The sequence below is a fragment of the Cololabis saira genome, chromosome 2, assembly GCF_033807715.1.
Source record: "Cololabis saira isolate AMF1-May2022 chromosome 2, fColSai1.1, whole genome shotgun sequence".
Taxonomy (NCBI): Eukaryota; Metazoa; Chordata; class Actinopteri; order Beloniformes; family Belonidae; genus Cololabis; species Cololabis saira.
The window spans coordinates 18729819-18745270 of record NC_084588.1 but is presented as its reverse complement, the minus strand read 5'-3'; the positions used below and the strand labels follow the sequence as shown (position 1 = coordinate 18745270).

General features: G+C 39.2%; 1 protein-coding gene across 2 annotated transcripts in view; it reads left to right on the top strand.

The window, feature by feature from the left end:
* LOC133459475 (zinc finger protein 609-like) overlaps positions 1-15452 on the top strand; it is a 110248-nt gene that overhangs the window by 47791 nt on the left and 47005 nt on the right. The window contains exon 1 of one of the 2 annotated variants that reach the window (XM_061739452.1): positions 3198-3301. The exons of the other annotated variant lie outside the window; for it this stretch is intronic. The gene's annotated coding sequence lies outside the window, so the exon portion shown is untranslated. Of the gene's footprint in view, positions 1-3197; positions 3302-15452 lie in introns of those variants that run through there. 2 annotated transcript variants of the gene reach the window in all.

Here is a 15452-nt window from a genome sequence, read left to right as displayed (position 1 = left end):
TAAAACATTAACTACTCATAATCTTTGTCCAATAAAGTTCTGGAGCCCATAAAACAGTATTCTGCCAGCTCTGTTGTCTTATAGAGAAATTGATGGGCAGATTCAGTTAAAAAATTCTCTTATGTTGCCACAAATCATCTATTCACCTTCCTACCGGTAGTCAAAATTCCTCTTTATTTGACACAAAACCCATTAAATGCACGTGACCTTCAGAGTCTTTTCACACGTGGACTTTAAAGCCAAAAGCATCACATCGTTAATACTGTTTGAGGTTTTAGATTTATCCCAAGAACTTAAGTTTTTTTTTTTTTTCTCAAAAACCTCCTTGAATTAATTTCAGTAGCTTATTTCTGAGATTAATAAGCATCTGTAGCATGTTTCTGGAAAGCACTCCGTTTGAGTAGTCGATCATTGTGTGTTGCACTCTGCCAGCAGCTCGGTTTCACAGCTGTATAGACCACTCATCAAGCTTAATTATAGGAAACCATATAGAGAAGTGTTACATAACCAGCAATTATACAAGATTCCTCAGGCACCAGCAGGACACAAATCTATCTACTGATTTAGTGAAAATACTCTTACACATGGGATTTTAGTTGAGAAATATCTCATAGTTGAACCACCCCTTCCAAGTGGTGACGCTGTCTTCAGAAGCAGCTCAGAAATTGCAAATCAGAAAACTGAGAAATCAAATCAACGAATGCATCATAATGATAGTCCCTTGGAAGAGTGTTCAAGTTCTACCTCTGTGACAATGTTTTTTTTTTCTTAGAATAAAAAGCATAAATAGAAGTGGAAGCCAAGAAAATTACAATGGATGCATCTGTAACGATAACGTGATAAAGTGGTGCATTTACGGGAGATAGTTGGATGATGGTGGGTTTACATTTGTTGCAGCTTCAGAGCTGCATTGTATATGTGGTTGCTGTGCTAAATCGTTGCCAGAGTTGCACACTTGTAGTTTCAAGTATCACATTAGGTCATTCGCTGACATTTAGCGTTTTGTGCATTTTGTTTCATTTTGAATACATTTGGCATTATAATAATAATAATAAATAATCACTTTATTCGTCAGTATACATGGAAACGCACTGAAATTTGTCCTCTGCTTTTTAACCCACCACTAGTTAGACTAGTACCAGTGGGCTGCCTTTCTTTATTCTGGCGCCCTGGGAGCAATTAGGGTTAAGGTCCTTGCTCATGGGCCCAAAGTGGTATATTTTTGGTTGCATTAGCTCACATCTAAGGGTTGTCTTGACTGCAGAACCAAATACGAACACAAGTCAAACGTAATTGATTAGGGGTGTAACGATACACTAATGTCACGATACGGTACGATACACGATATTGAGGTCACGATTACGGTACGATACCTTGAATGAGGAACATATGACTGGAAAAAATTGTCTTTTATTTGAAAGACACAAAATACAAAACAATGGTGTGCATTTGCCCTATGTTACAGTTTGTAATGCTTTATAATTGTTAAGTTTTAAAGAGAAAGCCAGGCCAACCATTTTCCACAAACTGAACTAAAAGTAAATGTCAGGTTTGCATTATGCATCTTCAGTTTCATACAAGTAAAAATATTTAGTTTCTCTCATGTATGATTTGACTTTTTTCTTTTCCAGAAATGTAACAACTAAAATTGAATAAATAAATAAAAGTAAATAAATACATACAATTTTACATCATAAAAAAGATTGATTCATGCTCACCTTATAAGTGTAAGAGGAGATTTATTTTTGTTAAGAAGGTTATTTTGGTAATTCAGGGTTCATTATTTTATAAATATATTCTTTGTATTCTGATGTAAATCAGGGACTATAATGACACTAGTCAGTTTATCTGTAGTGCTTAGTATGTTTTAGATTTGGGTAGAGTGATACGCCACGGTACGGCACTAGGTGCTGTGTTGATGTTCTAAAATCCTACACTGTTGAGGGACATTAAAGTACACTCGAACTCAGCAGAAGTTGTCCCTGTGTTTATCCTACTCACGACCCGAAAAAGGTTTAATTTAATAAGGTAAGGCTTAACTCTACACCAGACTTAAAAGTTCAGAGCTCAAAACCCTGTAAGAGCCCCGTGATGGGGACCGCAAAACGGTACTAGTTTCTTCTGAGCGGAGTAAGATTTTGGTCCGCGGGTCGAGGCGCGGTCGGCACGCGCGGTTGGATGCGCGTTACTAGTCAACACAATAGATTAATATTAATAACACAATATCGCAATACACTTTGTCACCTCCACGACACGTATCGTTACGTTTTTGTATCGTGAAATTTCGTGGCACGATATATTGTTACACCCCTGTAATTGATGGACTTCGTCAACTTCGTCAACATTGAACAGTTGAGATGAAAACACTTTTTTATTTATTTATTTATTTTTTTGAGAGTGGAACTGTTGTGGACCTTTCAGGACAACCAGTCCCACTTTGAGGATCGTACTATGGTACCAACCAGCCAGAAGAGTTATTAAATGTCCATCCCTGAAATGAAATGACCAATATTAGATTTTTCTGGGTTTGGGTTCTCACATGCTCTTTTATTTTTAAACATGATTTCCACTTGACCTAGGGCTACCAATACTTGTCTTCTAAAAGCTCAGAGCAAAATTTATATATAAGATGATTCAACTACAGAAGTGTTGATCAAGGGTTTTGATCATGCTTTCTGAAAGCTTAATACATGTATATGAAAATGCGGAATTGGAAATACCATGTTGCTTATTTTAGAATAGCAGCTTAAGACACCCCCTTAAATTAGGCTTCTTTTTGGTCATAAGGAGGGATTTTTGTATTTTCTATCACGTTAAGCTAAAATACAGGAGGATATAATCAAACACAAGCTCTGAAGCTCCATTTGGAGTTAATGTGAAGGCTTGTTGCAAGAAAACAAAATATGATGGGCTTCTTTTTCCAAAAAGCAATCAGTGACGCGTCAAACAAATCCCCTGATGCAGTTTGTCTTTTCCTCCATATCTTTCTCTCGAAGCCTTCAAGGAGGACTGTTGTGCCTTGTCTGGCTCTGCTGCAGGGAGGGAGGTATGTGTGGGAGGGGGATGGGAGCTAAGGCGCGTACAACTAATTCAGCTCATGAAAGACTTATGCAGCAAGAGCAGCTGTCTTCCATTGTCAGCCTGCGAACTTCCAACGTGCCTCATTTCGCCTCTTAATGCGTGAGTAGCAAGAGAGCCGGGAAAGGGGAGAACCGAGAGGAAACGGACCAAAGATGAGGAAGAAAAAAACAAGCGAGGAAAGAGGAAGGCAGATAGAAAACTTTCGCAGCACGGACTCGATGTAGGCTTACTTCTGGTTTTCTATTTAAAACTGTGGTGGGTGTGTGGTTGGACGGTGGTCTAATAATAAACTGTGAACCTATTCAAACCCTGTGTGCAGTACGTAGACAGATTAAAAAGCCTCTGCTATGGTGAGAAGGGACAAGAGGGCACATGAGGGGTAAGATGAGGGGGAGGGGAACGTGGGGGGGGGAACTGCCTGAGATTTGGAGGTGGGGGGTGAACAGTGTTATGAATGGATAGAGTCTTTAACCCCCCAACACACTGAATAGTTTGTCACAGGCTGCTGCGGCTATATGTGGAATGAGAAGAGTTGGCTGAGAGCTCTTGGATTCCTGAATCCTTGAGGCATGTGGTCTGATTAGCAGAACAAAACCCACACAGTGGGGAGGAGCAGACGTTGCCCCCCCCCCTCCCGGGAATCTTCTCCCAGCAATGGTTCAAACTTTGTATTGACTTGCTATGGTAGTAAAAGAGCTTGTGGACTCTGTTTGGGGATTTCTCACTTTTCTTTCTGAAGGCTTTGTCTCTGCATGGACTCCATTTCTCTGGCCATGTGAAAACAATTTTCTCTTAATTCTTTGCTCATGCTAGTTCAACCCTTAAATTCGGATGTTATGTGGTGCAGGTTAAAGTAATTGTCAGTATGCAAACACTGGGGAAAAAAATCATTGTAGTCCGAGAGCTTAGTCCGTAGAAGGTTTTTGGTTTAACAAAGGGGAAGTTAACAGCAAGGCAGTGTTTGAACAACAGTGATATAGAGGATTACTTGCTTCCCGCCCTCCCCCCTTAATACTCCTCTAAAGGGATTGTTTGCAGCCAGTTTGTTGAGTGGAACAAGTTTAGGTACTTGCTCACGTTTCTGCTGTGAAATACAAAGTGGTTTGCAGGAAAATGATACCTGAGTTTGTTTTGTGTTCTTCATGAAGAGCTTTCAGATTTCAAAAGTTTCATTTCAAACCTAACATCCTCTGAATTAGTAGCGTCTTGGTTTGATGCACCACGTCTTTGATCAGTGAAGTGTCCCCTGCTTCTCGAGGCTTAATTCACGTCAAATTTAGTTTGACTATGTAGAGGTTTAAAAAGGGACTCATTTGTTTTGGATAGTACTGGCAGTTTGTCTTGTTCCTCCTATCTTTTGTCAGTTATGGTTTTAGATGATATGTTTTCTGACAGTCAGCCTGTTGGCTTAAAGTAACAGCCCACTGCTACAGAACATTTATTTCATAAACATGATGGTAATGATCCAAAACATTTTTTTTTCTTTCATTCATTTAAAAAAAGAATATATACTAAAAACTTTGCAGAATTCACTTGCGAGTGGCTGTATAGATGGCTCAGTTTCTTGGCAGAATTCAGTACACAAACTCCCACTGTGTGCTTATCTATAATTACCCTAAAAATACAGCTCAACTGGTTGTTTAAGTTTTTTGGGACAAGTTTACACATCTGTGTGTGGCGTGTTTTTAGTTTTCAAGTTCTGGGTGCTGGAACAGCAGTTTTTACCAGAGTGTATCCTCTTAGGTCATGCTGGACCAAAATTTAGTGAAGGTGAAATATCTATTGTTAGTATGAACAAAGAAAAGCATTTCTGTTTTGTTTTTTGCATCTGTGTTTGTGACTGGGTGTGAAGCTGGTTTTAATCTTAAAGAAGCTGGTTTTAATCTTAACTAAGTGTTAAAGTTTAAAAAGATATTGTTTCAGTATGTGAAATAAAGGCTTTTTTTGTTTTGCTTATTTGGTTAGAATGAAGACTTTAAGGCTTGTTCTTTTCTGTGTCTATTTTAATGCAGTTTGTCTTTTCAGGTTAGTTGTACTCCCCAAAGCTAGTCATATTTTACTCTGGTTTCTGTCATGTTGTATTGTTTAGGGGTGTTTTTTCCAGGCCGAGGAGTTTCTCTTGACGTTATCTTCCGTTTTCATTTTGCTGCATGTCAACAAGGTGTCTGGCTAAATTAGTGCGGCAGTCAGCATTTGAACATGAGAACTCGGGGAAGGAAGTACGATCTTGTGCATGTCCTCCTGGGTTCAATCTTGCGAAACTGAAAGGTCAGCCTCGACCGCAAAACTTCTACGAGTCACTGTCGTTCAGCGTTTGAACATGAAATCTCAATGGTAGTATCTTATGTTTAAATATAAAAAAACCTTAAAAAAGAGTTAACATAGAGGTCTTGAGAGTTCTTTTAGGAGAAGCGTGCATTAGAGCGTTGTGCATGTGAGAGTGTGTGCATGCTTCCAAGCTTGGAAGTGCAGATCTGAGATGAAAGGATTTTCTTTCCCATTCTAATCCACACAGACAGCTAGGCCCTTGTGATTATTCCCGCCCCCCTCTCTCCACTCATCTCTTTGAATACTGGGCCTTTCTAATTCTCCCTAAAAAGGGTTTCAAAAGGGGATTATACTGCTGATAGAAATTAAAGGGAGAACACGTCTGTCCTCTGGGACCAATGTCAAACATTTATGAGTGAACGATTCACATGCACCATATAGAAGCAAACTGATAGTCATATACGCTTTGATGTGATTGTTTACTGGTCAGAATCCAGTTTAATTTCTTGTTGTTTTGTGCAAACTGCTCTTTACGAGAAATATATATATTTTTTTTTTCATCCGTTCAAGTAAAGAAATTGTAATTATTTTAAAGCATTATTCAAATAATTTGAAATCTTTTTTTTTTTTGAACAAAGGTGTTTCTATAACCAGATTAACCACACACTTAAGGGGTGTGATGAATAAAATTTGTAATTATAGGGAGATATTACATTCCCTCAGTTTAAATTCAGAGGCTAATTTGAGTGATTAACAACTAATCAGTTTCCATACATGCGCTGCAGTCCTGAAATTCTCTACATTTTCTGGAGGAGCTGCATGTGAAAATGCAAATACCCAAGTTATCCAGCCTGCTTCCCCAGTCCAGTCTCTGCAAATGAGTGCATAAATGACGACGATGAGTATTACCTTACAATTTGAGGAGTATATTAAGAAAAAGTATGATACAAAATAACTAGGAATTATTTTATCATATTTTATATTTTCATGTGGCTTTGTACATATTTAGCATCTGTGCACATAGGACTGTTGAAACCTGTCTGTTGTTGTTGTTTTCTTTTATTATGGCAGTTGCTAATCAGCTTGGTGTCCTTGAAAGCGAGATTGGGACATGACTATTCAAAAATGATTTCTCATTATTTAATTGTGAATTTCACATCCACCTTGGGATTCCTGCAGATAAATAAGATAAAAATCATCAAGCAGGGCTACGGACTGCGTTCATTTAGTTGCATTTAACCACGGCTGCGACAACCGACCGTTTTTGCAGTTGATGGAGTTTATTTTTACGGCCCATCATCTAGTCAATGATTGATCACAATGCTGCTGTGACATGACAGTGTTCATCACAGCTCAACCGTGGTATAGTACTAGCGTTTGGACTATGGAGGATCTGGACAGATGATGGCTGACGTAGGTGACTATGGCAAGGTCTCGGTGGCATCCACACTGGCACACTGGATGCTAAGCAGCAGGAGTTATGTCTGTAGCGATGCCTGGTTTCCATCGCCACCTTTTTGTCCTGGTGTTCTTTTGTTAGCTACATGCTAGTTAGCTGTAGTGTGGTTCAATAACAATTACCATTTCTTTGAGTGACAAACGCCTGTTTCTGTGACATGAAAGTGGTTTTATACAACACTAAACATTACTCCCGATTTACTTTTTTTTCCAAAATTTGTTGCAGCCATAAACTTTTAAAACATTCTGTTGAAGCAGCTATTCAAATTTACAATTAGATGCACCGTTGAGGATTTGTAACACGTTAAACCTCCCCACAGACTACAAACAGTAAACCCGAGACTAATTACCAAAACAACGGTAGTAAGGTCAAAGGTCTGTCAGGTTATCTTCTAGTTCTGTGTGCTCCATAAGCACCCTGTTGTCGCTCTTGTTTCCTAGCCAAGCTTAAAGGCTCTGAATTGTTTCATTTTTCAAAATTAAAGATTTAGATCCTCATACAGCACAGTCTCGTGAGAATGCTTGCTGACTTTACCTCATGTTTTATGCCCAACATTTATCAGAATAACGGTTGCTGATTCGCATGTATACGTTAATCTTTCATCCGTAAATAAAGCACAAAACTAATGGAATACAATAATGGAATTTATGAATTGGCACTGGCCAAGAATCTTGGGTCATATTTAGTCATTTGGTGGCATTAAAGAAAGTCTGACTGAAATGACACAGTGGCCTCTGAAATCAGATTATTGAAACTGGCATTGATTTGTCAACCCGTTAGCCCAATTAGTCGACATGCAACTCAACCCATTAACATTTATGAGATATTCATTTACTAGTGTTGCATGGAAATGGCTCAGGTTAGAAATGTTCATACAAAAAGATATAGATATTCTTGATTGAATTAAAGAAAGGATTGGTTTGCTTGTTCAAAATGTTAAAAATGTGATCATTTGAGGGTGAGGTGCAGCATCTTGCGACCTCGGCCTCAGTCCAACAACTTAAGACTTCATTACTGCTGAATCCCTTAAATCCTCATTCCAATCTACTGCTCTTTAAGGAGGTTTAAATACACCATATGTGCCTAGTATGCAAACATTGTTGGGTTGTGCTCTTCTCCTGCCGTAACTGAACTGAGTCCTAAACCTTATCACAAGTGGTTTTTGGACTTTAGGCCTAAAGGAGTCAAACTATTGACATGAGACTTTAAATCTATGTAGCTGGCGGAGGCTTTTTGACCAGGGCCAAACTTGGTCTACAGGGGGAAAGGAGCATTAAAATTACAACATAAAAGGAGTTATTAAGCTATTATCAGCATAGCAACCAATTAAAGCACATACACATGGCAGTTGACTTAGCTAAATATTAACTTTAAAGTGTACTTTCAGTTTAGGAGTAACTTAATGCCATATGAGTTATTATATACAGAAGATATCTTAATAACAGACCCCAGTAAAGTGTAAATTGGATGGGGGACTGTATAAAAGCTTTTATGGGCAAAATGTTAAAATATATTGAATTTGACACTTTGCCCGAGACTTTCCCCCCCTTTGAACATTGTCCATTTATTGTTGGCCTCACTCAAAAAAAATCAAGTCTTTTAAATACTGCACTCATAATCTAGACGTTTGAACCCCTTGTCTTGTAAACTACTTGATTTAGTACACCAAAAACCTTAAATGTCACAGCGGATAATGCCGGTTGTTCTTTGTTTATGCGCTCTTCAGATATTGGCTGTGTCCCAATGATTTTTATAGTCTCCAGTGTATGAAGGTTTGATTTTTGTCCTTCTCCTTCCTTTTCTTAAATGAGAGTTCCACATGCATCAAAGTCACCTCTTTCACAGAAGAGCCCTCTTCTGAATGCTGATATGCACATGAGGCTGCACCAGTGTCCTTGAAAACAGAAGGATAACATTATCTATTTATGAAAAAGAGTCCCTGGTTAAAACGTTGTTTGTTTCATCAAGATGTGCACTTTGTCCTGTTTTTGTCCCCAATCCCTTTGGCCTGAAAACGTTTCAGGCTAATTTGTTTATTGTGTATAAAGGAGGGTGACAACAAAAAGGCGTTATGATGTGTAATTATTTGTTTTTTTAGCAACCATTATTAAGAAATAGATTATGGCAATAGCCAGACTCAGTTTCTCCTCCACCATCTTTAAATGAGCTGTTAAAGTCCAACCCTCTTCTTTATTTTGACCGATGTCAAACCTCTTTTCAATTGAAAACACATGAACACAACAAGGAGAAACGTCTATAAGCTCATCTATGCTGAACTTCAAATGAGACAGCAATCCACATGTGGGCCTATATCCAACTTGTTAACTTTATCGATAGTGTCACTATAGGCTGTTTTGCTCAGTCAGGTACAATAGTTTGATTTATAGCAGCCAGATGTTGCAACTCCATGGTAAAGACAAATCAAAGAGACAAACAATTGTACATTCAGTCTTGGGTATTCATTAAAACTTTCTTGGAGATGGGATGTTTTCCAAGATTTCCAACCACTGTGTAGTGTGCTGCAGGAGATTGTCAGATGTGCAGTGGAAAATTTTTCTTAAAATAGAAAAAAAAACATTAGTTAATGCAAATAATTTGCCAGTACTTGTACTTAAAATATGGTAGCAGGAGAGATTGTTGGACCCAACTGGCTACAAGGCTCCACAGTTCAGTGCATGAACAAAATCAAGCTAAGAGTGTGATGTCAGCATTCAAAGCCTGTTAATTAGGCACGGATAAGGGATGGAATGGTTTTAGAATGGGAATAAAAAGAAATGGGCATTCAGCAGCCCTTGGGTATTGGTGCAAAGTACTAAAGGCAGCCTGATGACTTGGCAAGCTAAGGCCACGTTTACACGTAGCCGGGTATTTACAAAAACGGATATTTTCCCCTCTACGTTTTCAAAAAAATCCTCGTTTACACGGACCCGCATGAAAACGCTCTTAACGTCATGCAAGCCAATCAGAATCCTGGAAAAACATCAACAAATGACACGTGTGTAACTTCCAGTTAAGGGCTGATTTATGGTTCCGCGTTACATTAACGCAGAGCCTACGGCGTAGGGTACGCGGCGACGTGCACGTACCTTGCGCGTCGCCGCGTACCCTACGCCGTCGATTTAACGCGGAACCATAATTCAGGCTTCATGCTGCTGGCTGACGCGCTCACAGGCTTGAATGAGCAGGAGGCTGGACGGGGGGGGGGAGTTACTTTTAAGTGTGACTTTAGAATATTAAACAGGTAAAATACAAGAAAATATTGACGGTGGCCAAACTAATTGTAAACACAGGTCGCACACATGACGCTGGTGAGTTTCTGGTGCATAATGTGACGTTCTGAAGCTTAAATCTCCGTTTTCCTCCGTTTAGACGCAAACGGGAAAACGGAGTTTTTGAAAATCTCCACTTTGGCCGGAGTTTTCAGAAATGATCGTTTTTGGTGACTTTGACCTCCGTTTCCGTGTAAACGGACGGCCAAAACGCATGAAAACGCCTCCGTTTTTGTAAATACCCGGCTACGTGTAAACGGGGCCTAAGAGTTCGTATGATTCCCCTCTAACAGCATGGCTTTCTTCCTGAATAATAGCTGCTGAGAATCGCTGCATTTAACTCTCTCGGTAAAGAGCGGACTCCAAACAAGTGCGCACGGTTGTGGTTGTGATGTGTTCTCAAATACTTGATAATTTCCAAATATCTTAAAAGAACTCCCCCAAAACAAAAAAAGTGTGGTTTGTGTTAGGAGTAGTGGATGCATTAGAGGATCAATAAAGGCGAAGTTAATATGGAAATGAGCTCCTGTTTGTTGTGGAGGCTGGGGAGTTGTTTAGTCCTTGGCAATAAGCTGAGCTCCCACATTCAATTATGTTTGTAAGAGGGGCTTCTGTGTCCATCTGGAAAACTAAATTATTTTTAATCACATCCATTTGGTTTATGTATCCCTTGAAGAATGAGACATTTAGCTCTTCGATCAATTTAAGAGTTATGCATCACAATTATTATTGTAATTTTGTTAATAATATGGCTGAAGGTATTATTCTAGAGCGTCAGGGACTTTAGTCTTTGGTGAATATGAATATGTTTGATATAACTGAAAAATATCATGCAGACTTTTTTTTTATTACTTAGTTTAGTTTTAGCTTAGTTAGTTTAAAACATACTACGTATCTAACTGTTGTCTGCAAAGCTTTGTTTTTCCATAGAAATCCTATGTAAGCGAGGAAAAACACATTAGTGACTTGTAGAAGGGAGTTTATTCATGAATGATACTCTTCTCAAATGTAGAGTTGAGTAGGAATTAACAAACATGCAAAGTAATTAAAAATGTACAGAAAAAAGGCAACATAGAAAATAATGTAATACTCTGTGTCCTGTTTCTAATATTTAAAGTAGTTCTGTAGTTGTAATAAAATGCTAACTCAAAGTATATTCCATACACAGATACATGACATACAGAAGACACCCCATCTTAAAGGGAATTTATCTTTAGCCAGCCATGCGTGATGCAGACCCCCCCCCACACCCACTGCTCTTCAAACTGTCAGTTTCACTCTTAAGTCCTCAGGATAAATAAAGATGGAGGTATCATCTGTGTTTATGGAGGGCAGCTGCAGACGAGGAGGAGGGGGGACTACAATGACTGCACTCACTGTTTATTTTTATCAGAGCATTAACAGATTAGGCACTCAAACTAACAAGGTCATCAAACTCTGATGGCTGAGAGCAGCAGACCTCTGCTAAGCGCCAAGCCAAGAGGATAGATTTGGTGTGATATAGTTGGGTTTCACTTGCCTCCTGCTTTCTCCATATCACCACCGTCTGACTCTGCTAGTGTTTTTAAGAATCAGATAGTTTTTTTTTGTTGCCATTTTCTACTTGTAATCTTTTCCATTACACTTGCACAAAAGATAAAAGTAGCGCTGAAGGGGGTCTGTGTTTTCATTGAACGCTGTTTTTCAAATAAGCGTAATTCTCGTAACTCTCCATCTTGTCCTAGAAGGCTTCTCTTCAAAACAACGAAAAAGAAAATCTATGTTGAAGAAAATGGACTAAAACATTTTTAGTCTTTAACAATAATGAGTAAGTAGTGCTACAGAACAACTACATTGTATTAATGCGCCCAAAAACAGCTGGAAACGAGATTTTGATGACTTTTTATTGACCGTCACATCCAACTGCCAGAGACATGGGAATTCGCAAAAAGGGTTTTCATTACACTTTTGCGAATAAGTGGAATATCGAATCGCCTTAAAAAGCACCTGCTGGAAGTGTAAAAAGGTGTGTTCAAAATTTGGGAGTTTTTTCTAATCAGTAGTGTATTTGATTTTGTGCAAATGTAGGGGTAATGGTAACACTCCTAGTGGGTTTAGTTTCTCAGCTTGATCTTTTCTCACATCGCCATGTTATTTAAAGCAAAAAAATTTTTTTTTTTTTTTTTTTTGTTTTTTAGAAGATTAAAATGTCATTTTCATTTGAAAGGATATTTGATCATTTTTGGGGAGAGTCAACTATCTCTCATGTTCTGTTATTGGCAAAACGACCCAAAGTTTCTTTGGACCCCTGTCCCTTGTTTCTCGCGACAACTGTGAATAACCTTATGGTAATATGTCCCGTATCAACAATAAAATGAGCTAACAAAGCTACCCTGGACATCGTGGCAGATGTGACTCAGGCCACGTTTACACGTAGCCGGGTATTTACAAAAACGGATATTTTCCCCTCTACGTTTTCAAAAAAATCCTCGTTTACACGGACCCGCATGAAAACGCTCTTAACGTCATGCAAGCCAATCAGAATCCTGGAAAAACATCAACAAATGACACGTGTGTAACTTCCAGTTAAGGCTGATTTATGGTTCCGCGTTACATTAACGCAGAGCCTACGGCGTAGGGTACGCGGCGACGCGCACGTACCTTGCGCGTCGCCGCGTACCCTACGCCGTCGATTTAACGCGGAACCATAATTCAGGCTTCATGCTGCTGGCTGACGCGCTCACAGGCTTGAATGAGCAGGAGGCTGGACGGGGGGGGGGGGGGTTACTTTTAAGTGTGACTTTAGAATATTAAACAGGTAAAATACAAGAAAATATTGACGGTGGCCAAACTAATTGTAAACACAGGTCGCACACATGACGCTGGTGAGTTTCTGGTGCATAATGTGACGTTCTGAAGCTTAAATCTCCGTTTTCCTCCGTTTAGACGCAAACGGGAAAACGGAGTTTTTGAAAATCTCCACTTTGGCCGGAGTTTTCAGAAATGATCGTTTTTGGTGACTTTGACCTCCGTTTCCGTGTAAACGGACGGCCAAAACGCATGAAAACGCCTCCGTTTTTGTAAATACCCGGCTACGTGTAAACGGGGCCTAAGACACTAATAATGGAGAAGGACACGAGTGAGTGAACCACAGTTATAGTAGTTTTATAGTCTATTAAGTGCATCACTAGTTTTAGTTTAGTTTTAGTCTTAGTTTTACAACAACAGAAATCTAGGATGAAAGAATCCTGTCAACAGTGCATATACAAAACAAGACTTTTATACTTTTGAGTAATTAGAAGTAGAAAAGAAAATTAGAAAAATAAAGCTGCAAACATTTTTAAAAAGCAATTTTTTTCGTTTCAGTTGGTTTTGTTTAGTTTTATAAAAATCTTAAGTTTTTGTTTTTATAGTTAAAGGGATCGTTTTTTTTCCACTGTTAGTTTAATTTTGTTAGTTTCAGTTTGTCTTAGTTTTAGTTACTATAATATCGTAGAAACTGGAAAAGGTAGATATCAGACAGTTATGTAAAAATATCTGTCTCCACACATAGGAGGGCCATCTGGGCCACAATTCACAAAAGTTCCTTTATCATTTTAAAGCCACGTTTTGTAACAATACAACTTGAGGTTGAATGGGAGAAGTACATCATGAGAGAGTTCATGTGTCGGCTCCTGGTGAAGGACGCAATCAAGTGCACCTCAAGTAGGATAAAGTGGTATTAGAAGGTTTGCCAAACAGTCCCCACTCATCAGCGCACAGTATTTTCATCGGCTGTTTCGTCAGCGAACATTAAACTTTTGTGGATCCCAAGCCTTTATTGTTATGCCAAAGTGCATCTAGTAGACAGCTTTAAGTAGAGCTCTGAATTTTTAGGTATCACACAGTTCAGTATCTACACAAGTTCACATTGGGTAAATGGTCCCTTTTCCCAATAAGAGGGGGAAGGGATCCAAGAAGTATACAAGAAACCACCACTATGGACATGTTATGTGAATCACTAAACAAATTGTGTTCTAGATCAGTCTGCTGCACAGCAATACTGACCTGCCGCTTCTCGTATTTCTTTTTTCTTCTCCTTTCACCTGGCACAGGGTGGAAATGTCATGTGGTATGAGCTGCAACAGTCATCACCCCAAGGTACATAAGGTGTACAAGTCTATAGGGGTTTGGAGGCTATAGTGCAGAAACTACTGGCACTCTGTAATAGTGCACATCACCAGTCATTACGATAGACACGGTTCAATGAGACAGGCAACAGCAGAGGTCAATCAGAGTAGCAAGCCCTGGATAAAGAAGCAGCTTGAGGGACAGAGCAGCGATTGCAGCTCGAGGGCCATTTGAGAACAAAGCTCAGTTCAGTCCTCCATATGTACAGACGTATATCTCTATCTTTACACCCATGGGGTTAACCTCCACTCATTTATCATCTCCTGCTTTATCTGAACAGCTTAAAACTTGAGTATTTTTCCAAAGAAGAGACACCATATGTGGATGTTGGAAGATGATTAAAGGGTTTCCTGATAGTTACCTACTGATTATCTAAGTATATTTAGTATTTTTGCCACTGTGTGATTACTAGAGTTGCCAAATCAAATAATACATGTCTGGCAGGCTTCCTCTAGTAGTGAGTAGTTAGTCCCGTTCTTGGCATATTATTCATTGCTTTCAAGTAACACAAGACAATAGATATTTGCCATAACTGTCTTTTCAGAAAAGTGTTTATAAATGTGTGGCTAGGGACTGTCTTTTTCTAGTTTTATATGGAGGCACCACCCACATTAGAGTGTTAACATAAGGGAAACAGACTTAACAGAACATCTATAAATAGTTTGAGGTTGGGGGCTCTGGGGGAATCTCATAGCCTGAATAACAACTTGTTTTCCTTGTATGTGATGCAGTACTAGTAAAATGTCTTCAGTTACTTAGCTGGTAAGGTTTCTGGGTAGTATGTCTCAAAGTAGTTGCTAATCCCCAACCTAATTTAAATTGCTTTGGGCTTTTGAATTCTGGGAGACTCATACAATAAACTGGCTTTTTGGTCATGGCTGTCAGTATTAAACTGTATCATGAATTCATAAACCACACAGTCAATTTTTCCCCCCCGGGCCAAATCCCTCAGACTTGTAAGAAGACTGAATCACTGGTATTTGGGTGGGAATCTAGGTGACTGAGCTGTTGACAGCCTCTCAGTTTCTTGTCAGGTTTCCCTTTACTGTGAGATAAGATTTATGACTATGGAGAGTCCTGGCGAGAGAGAAATCCTTGTGGGCTCAGCTTAGCTTATCTGGATTTCTGCTCCCAGCACAGCTTCTCTCTCCGTCGGACGCAAGTGGGTGACCTTGACAAGAATGTGGTTTATTGTTGTAATAGATACTGTTGTTGTCAACTGACCT